The sequence below is a fragment of the Ictidomys tridecemlineatus genome, chromosome 6, assembly GCF_052094955.1.
Source record: "Ictidomys tridecemlineatus isolate mIctTri1 chromosome 6, mIctTri1.hap1, whole genome shotgun sequence".
NCBI lineage: Eukaryota > Metazoa > Chordata > Mammalia > Rodentia > Sciuridae > Ictidomys > Ictidomys tridecemlineatus.
In genome coordinates, this window is record NC_135482.1 from 179051997 (window position 1) to 179064136 (window position 12140).

The 12140-nt window shown below is 31.1% G+C and overlaps 1 long non-coding RNA gene across 1 annotated transcript in view; it reads right to left on the bottom strand.

Moving 5' to 3' along the window:
- LOC110598690 (uncharacterized) overlaps positions 1-12140 on the bottom strand; it is a 317709-nt gene that overhangs the window by 86569 nt on the left and 219000 nt on the right. The window contains exons 11-12 of the long non-coding RNA XR_013423467.1: positions 10983-11054; positions 9630-9732 (exon numbers count right to left, since the gene is read on the bottom strand). This is a non-coding gene — a long non-coding RNA (uncharacterized LOC110598690). The remainder of the gene's footprint in view (positions 1-9629; positions 9733-10982; positions 11055-12140) is intronic.

Sequence of the window (12140 nt, forward strand, 5' to 3'; positions counted from 1 at the left end):
CTTTTTCTTGAAACCACCGTTTTGTCAAGAGTTTGCCTTTCCTTTCAACTTAAAACAACCTAATAATGTTTCCTTATTTTCCCTTTGTTCTTTTTAGTTATACATAAGAGTAGAGCATAATTTGACTTATTCATACAAACATGGGTACATCTTATTCTAATTAGGATCCCAGTCTTGTGGTTGTACATGATGTAGAAATTCACTGTGGTATATTCATGTGTGCACATAGGGAATGTATATCAGAATCATTCTACTGTCTTTCTTATTCCTGTCTCTGTTCCATTCCCTTCATTTCCCTTAGTCTAATATACTGAACTCCTATTCTTCCCCTCCCTGATTATTGTGTGTTAGCATTCACATATCAGATAAAACATTTGACCTGTTTGGTTTGGGGGGGATTGGCTTATTTCCTTAAGCATAATAGTCTCCAGATCCATTCATTTTCTGGCAAATGCCATAAAGTCATTCTCTTTTATGGCTGAGTAATAGTCTATAGTGGATATATACTACATTTTCATAATGTCTTCTTAATGAGGTTATTGAGTGTAGACATTTACAGATAAATTCAAAATCAAACTGAGGAAACACTTCTTTGAGAGAGCTCCAAGAAAGTTGAAATGAAAGCACCCACTTGTCTGCTTTGTTCCCTGCTATTTCCTCACTTGCACACAGATTACTTTTAATCTAGAAAGTGCCAATGAATATTAATTGCAAATATGTCTGCAGAATTTTCAATTTTATACCTACCTGCTCTTGACATTTTCCTTTGTGTCTATCCTCTATCGATAAAACCAACATTGGCTTTGATGTTTATACATGTAGGGACTCTACACATCTTTTGGCAATTTTGACAAATCAAATAGAGCCTCCACTGGATGGGGAGTTCAAGTTCATTTGTGTTGAAATCTGATAATGAATTTATGGTTTAGGTTTTTTCTACTGCCAACTTATAAGTAACATTTTTTAAGTCAAACAGTAATTGGCATTAGTTATATGTTCTGTATACTCAAGAAGTAATTTTATGCCATTTTGGGGAAATAGCATGATGATATTTCTTACATTATGCTTCAAATCTCTCCCCTACCAAGTTATATCATGTAATAACATCTCTTTAAATATTTAAACCCACCCATTAACCTCACCACTATACAAAAAAAAAAAAAAGAAGAAAGAAAAGAAAAGAAAGAAAGGAAAAACACCTGAAACTGAGATGAATGTTTTTGTGTTTATTCCAGTAAAAAATTCAGATCTGGGATATTATGGATTCATCACAAATAAAGTCTGTTCAGTAGTTTACTCTATGTTTTGTGTTCTGTAGAAATCCTAAATGGTGTATTGCATAGCTAAGTATTTATTTTTACATTATTGCTCATGTTGCTTATCTCAACTTTGTAAACAATCTTCCAGAAAAAAAGTCATTTAATTTCTTAAATCCTTTTCAATACAACAAATAACTGTGCTCTTTCTATAACAACATTTTACACTCACTTTAACATACTGCACTTGACATTTTGAAGGTGGCCATACACTGATAATTTAATAGTTTTACTTTTTTGTCTCATATTTTGTAAATATCAGAAAGCTATGTTATTTAGCATTCTATAATTGAACATATTTGACTTCTTTACCTCATTTATTACTAATGACACAAATTTGCCAAAATTTATGCCCCAGCGCTGCAAGTACAGATGGAACCACTCCCATGGTCTTGCCTTTACTAGCCTCTGAATTACTTCTTAAAATACAATTATAATGACTAGATTTTATCTTAACCCTTGGTTTGCAAAATCAATGCGTGTTCGTATTAACATAACAGGGCTTATATCAGTCAATAAATGTTGAATCTTTAATGGGATTTGCTCTATCTTTGGCCTCTTACCTGTAAACCTCTACACTTGATACTAGTAAGTTTAATGAATTATAAATTGATGTAATAAATTCTTCCACAATATAAAAGTAGAAATTTTTCTAAGAATAACATGTAAAGTAAAGAAAAAAAGCAATTTTATAGTGCTAAAAATCTGTGTGAGCATGGATTTAAAAATTCTCACAGTGACAATTCGCTCTTCTCACCTTATCAAGTTGTGACCATTCCATACCATGTGGACATAATTCAAAAAATAAAACCTTTTCACAACAAAGATATGCATCTATTTTGAGAATTAGCAATTTATGTTGAAATTAGAATGTTACTTAATACTGTAACTATAAATTTAGTATCTAGAATTGCATATGAAAAAATATGCAATATAATACACCTTTGGGTAATTGTGTATTTTCTATCAAAATCAAATGTAAGTGCCATCAATGCATACAAAAAATGTCATAGAACTTGGATTGTTTTTCTATATCTTATTTTTCTCTACCAGAATATCATGATTTTCTGCTCATTAATCTATGGATGATCAGCATTTAGCATAGAGCTTGAACCTAAATTAAAAAAAAATGAGTGAATAGTTATTAAGCATTGTATAGTACAAGGATCAAGAGAGTAGACTATAGAAGTGTGTTACCAAGTGTAGGATTTAAGAAATTAAATTTATCCTCTGCATAAAATTAATCATAACAATAGAATGTAATCAAAAAATATGTGAGAAATTACAGAAATTGCCTAAGTAAATTGTTGACTGGAGATCTGGGGGCACAGAAATTCTCAAGCTTAACCCCAGTGATTTGTCACAAATATAATATAATACTAGAAAATTTCATGTTTTATTTATTTAACGCTACAACAATTCTTTACAATATAAATAAACAAAGTAAATTTATACCTACTACTATACAGGGTGAGAAATTTACTATAGAAAAAACTGTCTGAAAGCCTGTATTGTAATAACTATATCTTACCCATGTTTAATTTAACAGACTAAATGTTTAATAAATGAAGTTACAAGATTCTTTATGATGAGAAAATAAAATATGTTTCTATCAACATCACACACTTATTTACTGTCAACTACATGTTATTTGTAGGACTAAAGGAGGAAAAAGTGTTTATAATGTTCCTTAAAAGAAAGATTTATATATATATAAAATAAAGGCTATGTGTGTGTTTGCATGTAGGTATATGTGAATATAAGGAATACTATATAGGTATACACATACATAATCCAAAAAATCATAATGTTGCCAAACAATTTTGCCCCTCTAAGCTTATAGTTGAAAGACACATAAAAGTCAGAAGCAATATAAATGTACAAGCTTTATCAATGGCCCTCTAATAAGGGCAGAAATGTAGAATATGGCTTCAGCTATTACTTTCTACTTCGAAATCAAATTACATGCCTAATTATTGATAGTTAAGTAAGATAGTTTTTATCTTCCCCAAACACCTCCAGAAGGCTTTCTCAGGAAGATCAGGCACCTGTTTAAGAGCACTTGCTCTATGAAATTTTAAAGGGAAGAGGAAAGGAAGGAAGGAAGGAAGGAAGGAAGGAAGGAAGGAAGGAAGGAAGGAAGGAAGGAAGGAAGGAAGGAAGGAAGGAAGGAAACTGGCTTCCTGGAGAAATGTTACCCTAAAGAGGGTAAGTTCTTATCTTTGATGATGTACATTTTTATTACCTTGGAGAAAAGAGTAAAGAAGGATACAAAGGGAAAACAGATATTTTTCATAGTGATGGTCGCCATGGTAAGAGTAGAGATATGCAAATGTGGAAAGGAGAACTTGATGTCCTTCCCTCAACACTCTGATAAGCTTTAAATTACTTGCTCAGGAAGTGCCATTATATAGAGTATCAAGTGGAAAGGAAGATCTTGGCAAACTGTGATGATGCAAATTGGCTTCTTAGTGTACACTAGAAATTGATTGAAATAATACATACATTGGGGCAGAAGAGAAGAATGTCACAGCAAGGATAAACTTAGTATGCTTGGAATGAAAAAGGCTTTCACTGTCAAAATAAGGAGATTATTTCACATGAAATAAGATAGCTATGAAGGTCTCTTGAGACTCAATACCTACAAAAAACAATACATGTTAACTTGATTGGCTATGACTGGCAATATCTGCAGAAGTTGGGAAATGAAATTGCAGACTATAGGATTACCAAAGTACTAGAAGAATAAAAGTGCTATGAAACATACATTCTAGATACATGATCTATGTGTAAATTGGGTTTTAGATAATCCTATAGTTAGAAAATTGATAGTAAAAACACAAAGTGAAATCTATGGAGAAATAATTTCTTTAAACATTATTTTAGAAATATACCTCATTATTAATTAAACATAGGTACCTTTTAAAACCTTATTAACAAAAGATTATTTCCAGAAATTTAAGGGCATTCTGGGAAGTATAAGTAAGTAGTCAGTGACTAACAGCAAGGCTTTATCTATTTTTATTTACTTTTTGATCACTTTCCTCTTGTATTTGTCTGAACAAACAGACTTTTATTATTTTATCAATTGATGGCATGCTTTTTTAAAATAGTTTTCCAAAACAATATTTCAGCTCATTCACATATGAGACTGTGAATTATTTGTGCTCCTTTATTTCAGCTGCTATAGAAAATTGTCCATGCTGATAACAAATAACAACAAAATGGTACCAGCTAATATTTTTATTGTTCATTAAGTACATGCATGTTATAAGCACTTTACATGTATTGATTCATTTACTCTCTACAATAAACACAAGACTCAATGAGTGATATTTGAAATTTTGGAATTCATCTCACTTTGCATTCAATGTCCATTACTAGTCCAAAAACTTAAATTTGGTGTTTATGTATCAATGGAAATGAGGTTTCTTTAGATGACAAGCTCATAATACCATCCTTCCATTTGAAATTGAGTTCACTTAAATGACCTAATCAGAAGAAAGACAAAACATTTTCTTTCCTTGACTATTATATTTATACACTGTTTTATTTATTAACTTTCAGTGTAAACTAGAAGAAAAACTTGAAAAAAATGTGAGAAAATGAATGTTACAAGCAATATTCAGTTACAGGGAAATATGTGGCTTTGTGTGCGTTTTGCTTTCTGCTTTAAAATTTAAAAGTAAGCACATAATGTAGATATCATATTATAATTAATCTTCACATATTTAATTTAATGTGAAATTGCGCGTTTTGCCTTAAACATTTTCATTTTCTATATTTTTTGTTAAGGTTTTATAAAGCATGCCTCTGATATCATGACATTTGCCCACAATATTTTACTATGTCTCTAGAAAAGTACAGCTATTTTCTTACATAATCAAAATGTTATTAGTATTTCTAACAAAATTTTCAGCAGGAGTTTGATAACTTCATTCAATACCTGTCCATATTCATTCTTTTTTTTCTGATTTACACAAGAACATGCATAGAGCCTCCCCACTTTTTTGACAATCACTATATATTTATTCATCAGTGTACACACAAGTCATTTAGAGGTCTTATCTCCTGATCTATTAATTTTGAGCATTATTCCCACCTGTTTTTTTTTTTCAAGATATTTACATGGTTAAAGTTGTATTACAGAATTTCTGGCACTTTGATTTCTCTTGTTGTATCCTCTTGTTGTTTAGTATAATTCCTCTATTCTCCATATATTCAGTAAACTAAAATTTAATTTCCCATATGCCATTTGAAAAACAAATTAGTATGTGGGGTTCTTCATGTTACATCAAACAGGATGTGTAAAATATTTGGTTGTTTCATAAAGTGAAGTTAACTTTGTTAGTATTTTCAGGTGCTAAAATATGATTCCAAATTGCTAATATTGCTTTTCCCTATGAAGTAAATAAGACTGAATTTCAGCAAAATATGAAGAGCTTTTCTCTCATCAATATTTGATCTAAGTATTTTGGCATTCATTCATATTCTTTTCTTAAACCAATCATTTTATTAGCACTTGCAAAGCTATGATATTGGTATTTATATTGTATTCATCAGCTGATAATATTAGTCACAAAAAGACTCATTCTAAATAAAAGATACATTTTGAAAACAATGGACATAAATTAGATAAACAATGAAAATATATTTAAGTATATCTGATAGTAAAAATTATTTGGATATTTCAGAATAAAAAATATACACCTAGAGTCACTTATCATTTCTTTAAAGTCATTTCTTAAATTATCTAAATCTATTCCATGTTCTTTAGCAAAATAGATCTTGCAGATGAACATACATAATTAATATAAATTTTAAATTTGACTTCATGTTTCTCACAAAAAATGACATAAGTATGTATATTTACAAATCATACCAAGTAAGTGTTGAGAGAGGATATATTTTGAAACTAAGTAATATTATTTTAAAAAATCAGTATGAATGTTTTGCATCTTCTAATAATAATGTCTTAAATTCCCACTGTGATTAATTATCTCCAGGGAGTTATTTTATTATTTTAGAAGCTTCTGCTGAAAAGAATTAAAAAGGAAAAAAAATACTTGATGAAACCTACTTTTTATCAAAATAATTTTGACAGATTCAGGCTACCTCTAGACTTAATTCACCTGAAAGGCAACAATATAACATTTATGTCAACTATAATGAAAGCAAATAACCAGCACTGAAGTAAGGAAGAATTACAGGAAAATATAAATTTTGAAAAATTATTTCCTTACCTCAAATCATGTCAAGCTTTGTTATATTCAAGAAAAGCTAAGAGTATATTTAAAGCTAAAGGTGTAGCTGCAAAGTTGATGAGATTAAAATTGTGGTTTATTCCAAGTTTTACAAATTCAATAAATTATGCTTAAGAAATCACTAGATATATTTTAGAGGAAATAGTATGATAGTGTCTGGGTTCTATAACCCTAATCCAGTTATAGAAAATTCACACATGTAACCTGTTTACATTATTTTAAAATAAGCAATATTTTTTTAAAAAAATGTTAGGATATGTCATTTATTAAGATACATCACCATGTGACTTAAGAGAAAATTTGATAATTATTAATTAGATATCCACTTTTTAAAAATCAAATTGCTATATAACAATCTCTAAATTAGATAAGCCATGGTAATAAACATGCTCAGTCCTTAAAAGTTAGATGACATATTTTTTATATTGTAGGCATGAAAAATGCATGAGCAAGGTATATTTTTATAACCAAAATATATGTAAGATAAACAAATATTAATTGGAGCTAAGTTTCTCATTGTTGGAATAAGATATGATACCTATCTTTAAATGACAAATGGTAATGAAGTTGTTTTGGAGACAGGAGTAATAGAGTCATGTGTGCCAGTTGGCTTTGTGTCACTCTGACCAAAGTACCTGGCAAGAACAAGAAGCAAAGTTTATTTGGGTTCACAGTTTCAGAGGTCTCACTCAGTAAATGGTTTAAAGACTTCACTGCTCTGGGCTGAGGCAGGGCAGAATGCCATGGTGAAACCATATGAAGGAGAAAAATTAATCAGCTCAGAGAAGCTCGGAAACAGAGAGATAATGCCAGGAGGGCCATGTCTAAGCATTTGTCTAAAGAATTAAAGTCAGCATACTTTAGAAATAAAGATATACATATGTTTATCATGGCACAATTCACAAAAGCCAAGGAATGTAATTAGCCTAGGTGTCTGTCAAGAGATGAGTGGATAAAGAAAATGTGTTAGAGGTACACAATGGAGTATTATTGAGCCATCAAGAAGAAGGAAATAATACCATTTGTAGAAAAAGAGATGGAACTAGAGATCATTCTATTGAATGAATTAAGTCAGACTCATAAAGACAAGCATCATTTTATTCATGAGTGTAGAAGGGAGACCATTACTGTAGAGGAAAGGGCTCAGGGGGAGGGCAGAGGGGAGGGTAAGGGCAGATAGTATGGAGGAAAATTGATCAAATTATGTTATATGCATGTACAAATATGAAACAATAAAACCCACTACTGTGTATAACTAATATGCACCCATTAAAAAAGTAATATCTGCTGGGTGTGGTGGTTCATACCTGTAATCCAAGCAACCTGGGAGGCTAAGGCAGGAGGATTGCAAATTTGAGGCCAGTCTCAGCAATTTAGCAAGGCCCTAAGCAACTTATAGGGAACTTGTCTCATAAAAAACAAAGGATTGGGGATGTACCAAAGTGATAAAGTGCTCCTAGTTTAAATTAAATAAAAATAAAAAAGAATGTCAGATATTATTAGACTCTTCACATAAAAAATGTATCTGGACAAAGTTATAAAATCTATCTTAATCTAATCTGTGGTCCCATATGCTAATTTTCAGGACTGAAAAGGAATATACTATAATGCAATAATAAAGCCCAGACCATGGAAAATTCTATAGTTTGAAAGAAACATGTATGCCAACAAAGAAATTGTTAGAGAAGTGTCTCAGTGATTAAGACCCCCTGAGTTCAATCCCGGTATCAAAACAAAGGAAAAAAAAAAGAAATAATCTATAAAAGGATATTTAAAAAGTGGAGTAGACTGAAAAACAAAATGTATCATCAAATAAAAATAAAAACTTTAGTATCTATGCATATATGTGAGCACGCACGTGCACATACATACACACACACTCAAATAATAAAATCCTAAAGAATATGATAACAGATTTTAAAAGGCAGAATTGGCTATTGACAATTTTATAAAAAAACAGGTATGTATATTGGCATAGGGCATAGGATGTAACAGGTGTTAAGCAAAGCTTTATTTCTTAAACCAGGTATTGATTAACAAATTCTTCACTTTATACAATTAATTAAACTATATTTTTGGTACAGTTTTCTGTTATACGTGTTTTATTTAAAATGAAAATGTTAATGTCTGTGTTAATAAGCTCCATTATTATAACAAAATACCTAAAGTATAAAATATAAGGTTTAGCAGGTAAATGGATGGAGTTGGAGAATATCATGCTAAGTGAAATGAGCCAAATCCAAAAAACCAAAGACCAAATGTTTCTCCCAATAAGCAGATGTTGATCCATAATGGGGGCAGGGGACAGGGTTCGAAGAATGAAGAAACTTTGGATTGGGTAGAGGGGAAAGAAGGAATGGGAGGGAAGTGAGGATGGAAAGGATGGTGGATTGAGATATATATTATTACTCTATATACCTGTATGATTACACTACTGGTGTGATGGCACCATATACAGCCAGAGGAGGGAGAAGTTGTGCTCCATTTATATGCAATGTATCAGAAATGTATTCTACTGAGATGTATAGTTAATTAGAACAAATTAATAATTTTTTAAAAAATTTTAAAAACATGATAACACCCAATTATATAATTGCAAATTATAATTTCTATGAAAGATGATTATGCTGAGTAAGAAAACTGATGGTATTAATTAGTTGACTATGTAACAAAGTCTACTAAGGTACTTTAAAAGGCTATATGCTAAGACATTTCATGCTAATCACATTAAAGTTATATCAAATTATATGTACAAAGCAAGCATCCGAAGAATAATCAGCAGCATCACTCCATTAATAAATAGAACATCAGAAATCCCTCTCTTCTAGCTCACATTCACCTTCATCTCTAGAACCAAAGATAACCACTCAATTGTATTTTATGTGCATCATTATTATGTTTTTAAAATTTCCCAACTATATATGCACCCATAAAAATATATTAACTAGTTTGCCTGTATATAAATGTAATCACATTTTATATATTCAGATATATATATTCATTATATATATACGTATATGTATATATATATATAATTTGTTTAGCTCACAGTTCTGAAGGTTTTCATCCAAAGTCAGGGGCATCTATTGCTGTGGTCCTCTTGTCAGGCAGTTAGATGATAGCAAGGAACTTATGGCAAAGGAAACTTCTCACTGTGTGACCAGGAAACAAGAGGAAAAAGAAAGAAACCATGATCTCACAATCCCTGTCAAGGGCATGCTACCAATGACCTAAAGCTCTCCCACCAGGTCCCACTTCCTGAGGGTTCACCACCTCTCAATAGTGGCAGCCTGGGGATCAAGCCTTTAACACAAGGACATCTGGGGACATTCATCCCCACCACAGGAATATCAAAGAGCTCATTAAGAAATCAGTAATTCTAGGCCAAAATTTTGTCAATATATTCAAAATTGACTTATTCTAAGTGAGTATTTTACATTTTTACATAATTTCAGGGATAGAGGTATTTCATATTTCTTTAAGAAATGTTTCATTTAAAGTGGAAAAAATCTTTGTCTTTATAAAAATTTGAAGTCCAGCATTCTTCATTTTAATTATTTCTTATAATACAGCATAATTTCCAGGCACACTTTTACTGCATTGACTAAATGTTTAGTTATTCACCACAAATACCATTTCTATGACAGAAATTTTTGATTTGGGCTTATTCAATATCCTTAATTCCCTTATGGAAATACCCTCTTGTACTTATTTTTCTGTTTTTGTTTTTGGTCCATATGATAATATTGTGAAATGAAAACTCTCTTTTTTTCTAGCATTACGTTTAGGAGGATATAGGATTAGAACTGAGGACTGCAAATCTGCCTTCATTTGATCCTGGGGAAAAGTCTACCTGGATAGAAAAGACTTTCTGATAAATAGTTAAGACACCTGGATTCAGACAAAATTGGTGTCATTATAATTCTTGGCTTTTCAATTAAATAATATAGTAACTCCTTTTTTTTCTTAAATGAATTTGAATTGCACTTTGCGACATGAGCTATTACAGTTTCTATGTTCGATTTTAATAATGACATGACTAAGCAGCTAATTTATTTGTCCTGACAGTTATCCTTTAATGTATTTAAACACATCAGAGACATTTGATAAAAATTTTAATTAAAATCCTTTGTCAAACAGTTTGGCATATAAGTGCAATTTCCCCCACATTATTGCTATATTTAGCATGCTATATCTTTGTTCACTTATTCAAATAGCTTTTGGTCATCTCTGCGATGTGAAGTATATAGTTCTGGATTTGAGAAATTTACACTAGGTTAATCCAGTATAAGACTGGAAAGTATGTAATAGGTGTGTAAAAAAGATCCTTTCAAAGATCTTATGATCTTTGCATGCCCGTGCCAGCATCTTGTGAATTCATAAATTTGTAACTGTTACTTGCCTAAGACCTTCATCCAACTATCTCATCTCTTCATCTTCTACTGATATGACATCATGTATCTTTGGTTTGATTCTGTAGAAGTGAAGATAGATGGAATTTCTTGTTCAAATGACAGAAATGATGAGTCTCTTAGCAGAAAGGCTGGGAATGAACCAAGCTAAAACTTAGGGAGACAAGTTGAAACAAAAAAAATAAGTTCTCATCTGAGGACTCATTAGATTATACCACCTAGAAATTATGGAATAAAATTTGTAATATAGATACATTTCTCACCTTAAAGCCAGGAGAAATAACTGTGTACCCTGTGTATTGCTCATATAATGGAGGTCATTGTTCAGAGGTGGAAGCTAGTCTAATAACCTATGGAAGTGATCATTGGCTAAAGCATGAAGGACCAATTCTTTGAGCAAACAGGCTGTCATGAGATGCTATCAATGATATTTTCAGCCAGTAGGGATGAATGACACGTTTTAAGGTAGATTTCACAGTACACTATCAATGTCCAGTTCTCAATATTCACTAATGTTAATATTGTTTTAAGTATGCTCTGCCTCTCTAAGCAGCTGTTCAAATCCTGCTGTGCCATAGCAAACTGGGTCCTTATTTCTTTATTGCTTATAAGGCATTTTTGCTATGCTTCTGTGATCGTCTGCCACATTATGAACTAATCAGTTGCTTCAAGGTGTGACTTCCAAAGTCTGAAAGTTATTTGAGTTTAGTAATTAAGTCTGATTAATATTTACTTTCTCAGCACCAAACACAGTAAATAAATGATATATTATCATAGATCACATATATATTATTTTTTAATTGTCTAATGAAGCTGGAAAAATGACAAAAGTAAAGCTTAAATTTTGGATAGACCATTTCACAGAGAAACATAGTATTTTAGGGTTTAATCTCTTGAAATAAGTAACCCATTGACGAGATGTTTGACCTGAGAGTTCTATTAACTTTTTAAGCTTCAGATGTTTAATGTAAAAAAAACAGGGATGACAAATGTTGTCATGGATCTGTTTCCAAGTCTCACTGATGCATAAGCTATATGGAGGAAAAAAATACAATAAATATAAAGTGTTGAGCAGATACTGGGTATTATTCAGTTTGCATTATTAATGATTTTAGTGAAAATCATGATTATATATCTCAAAATTTCAT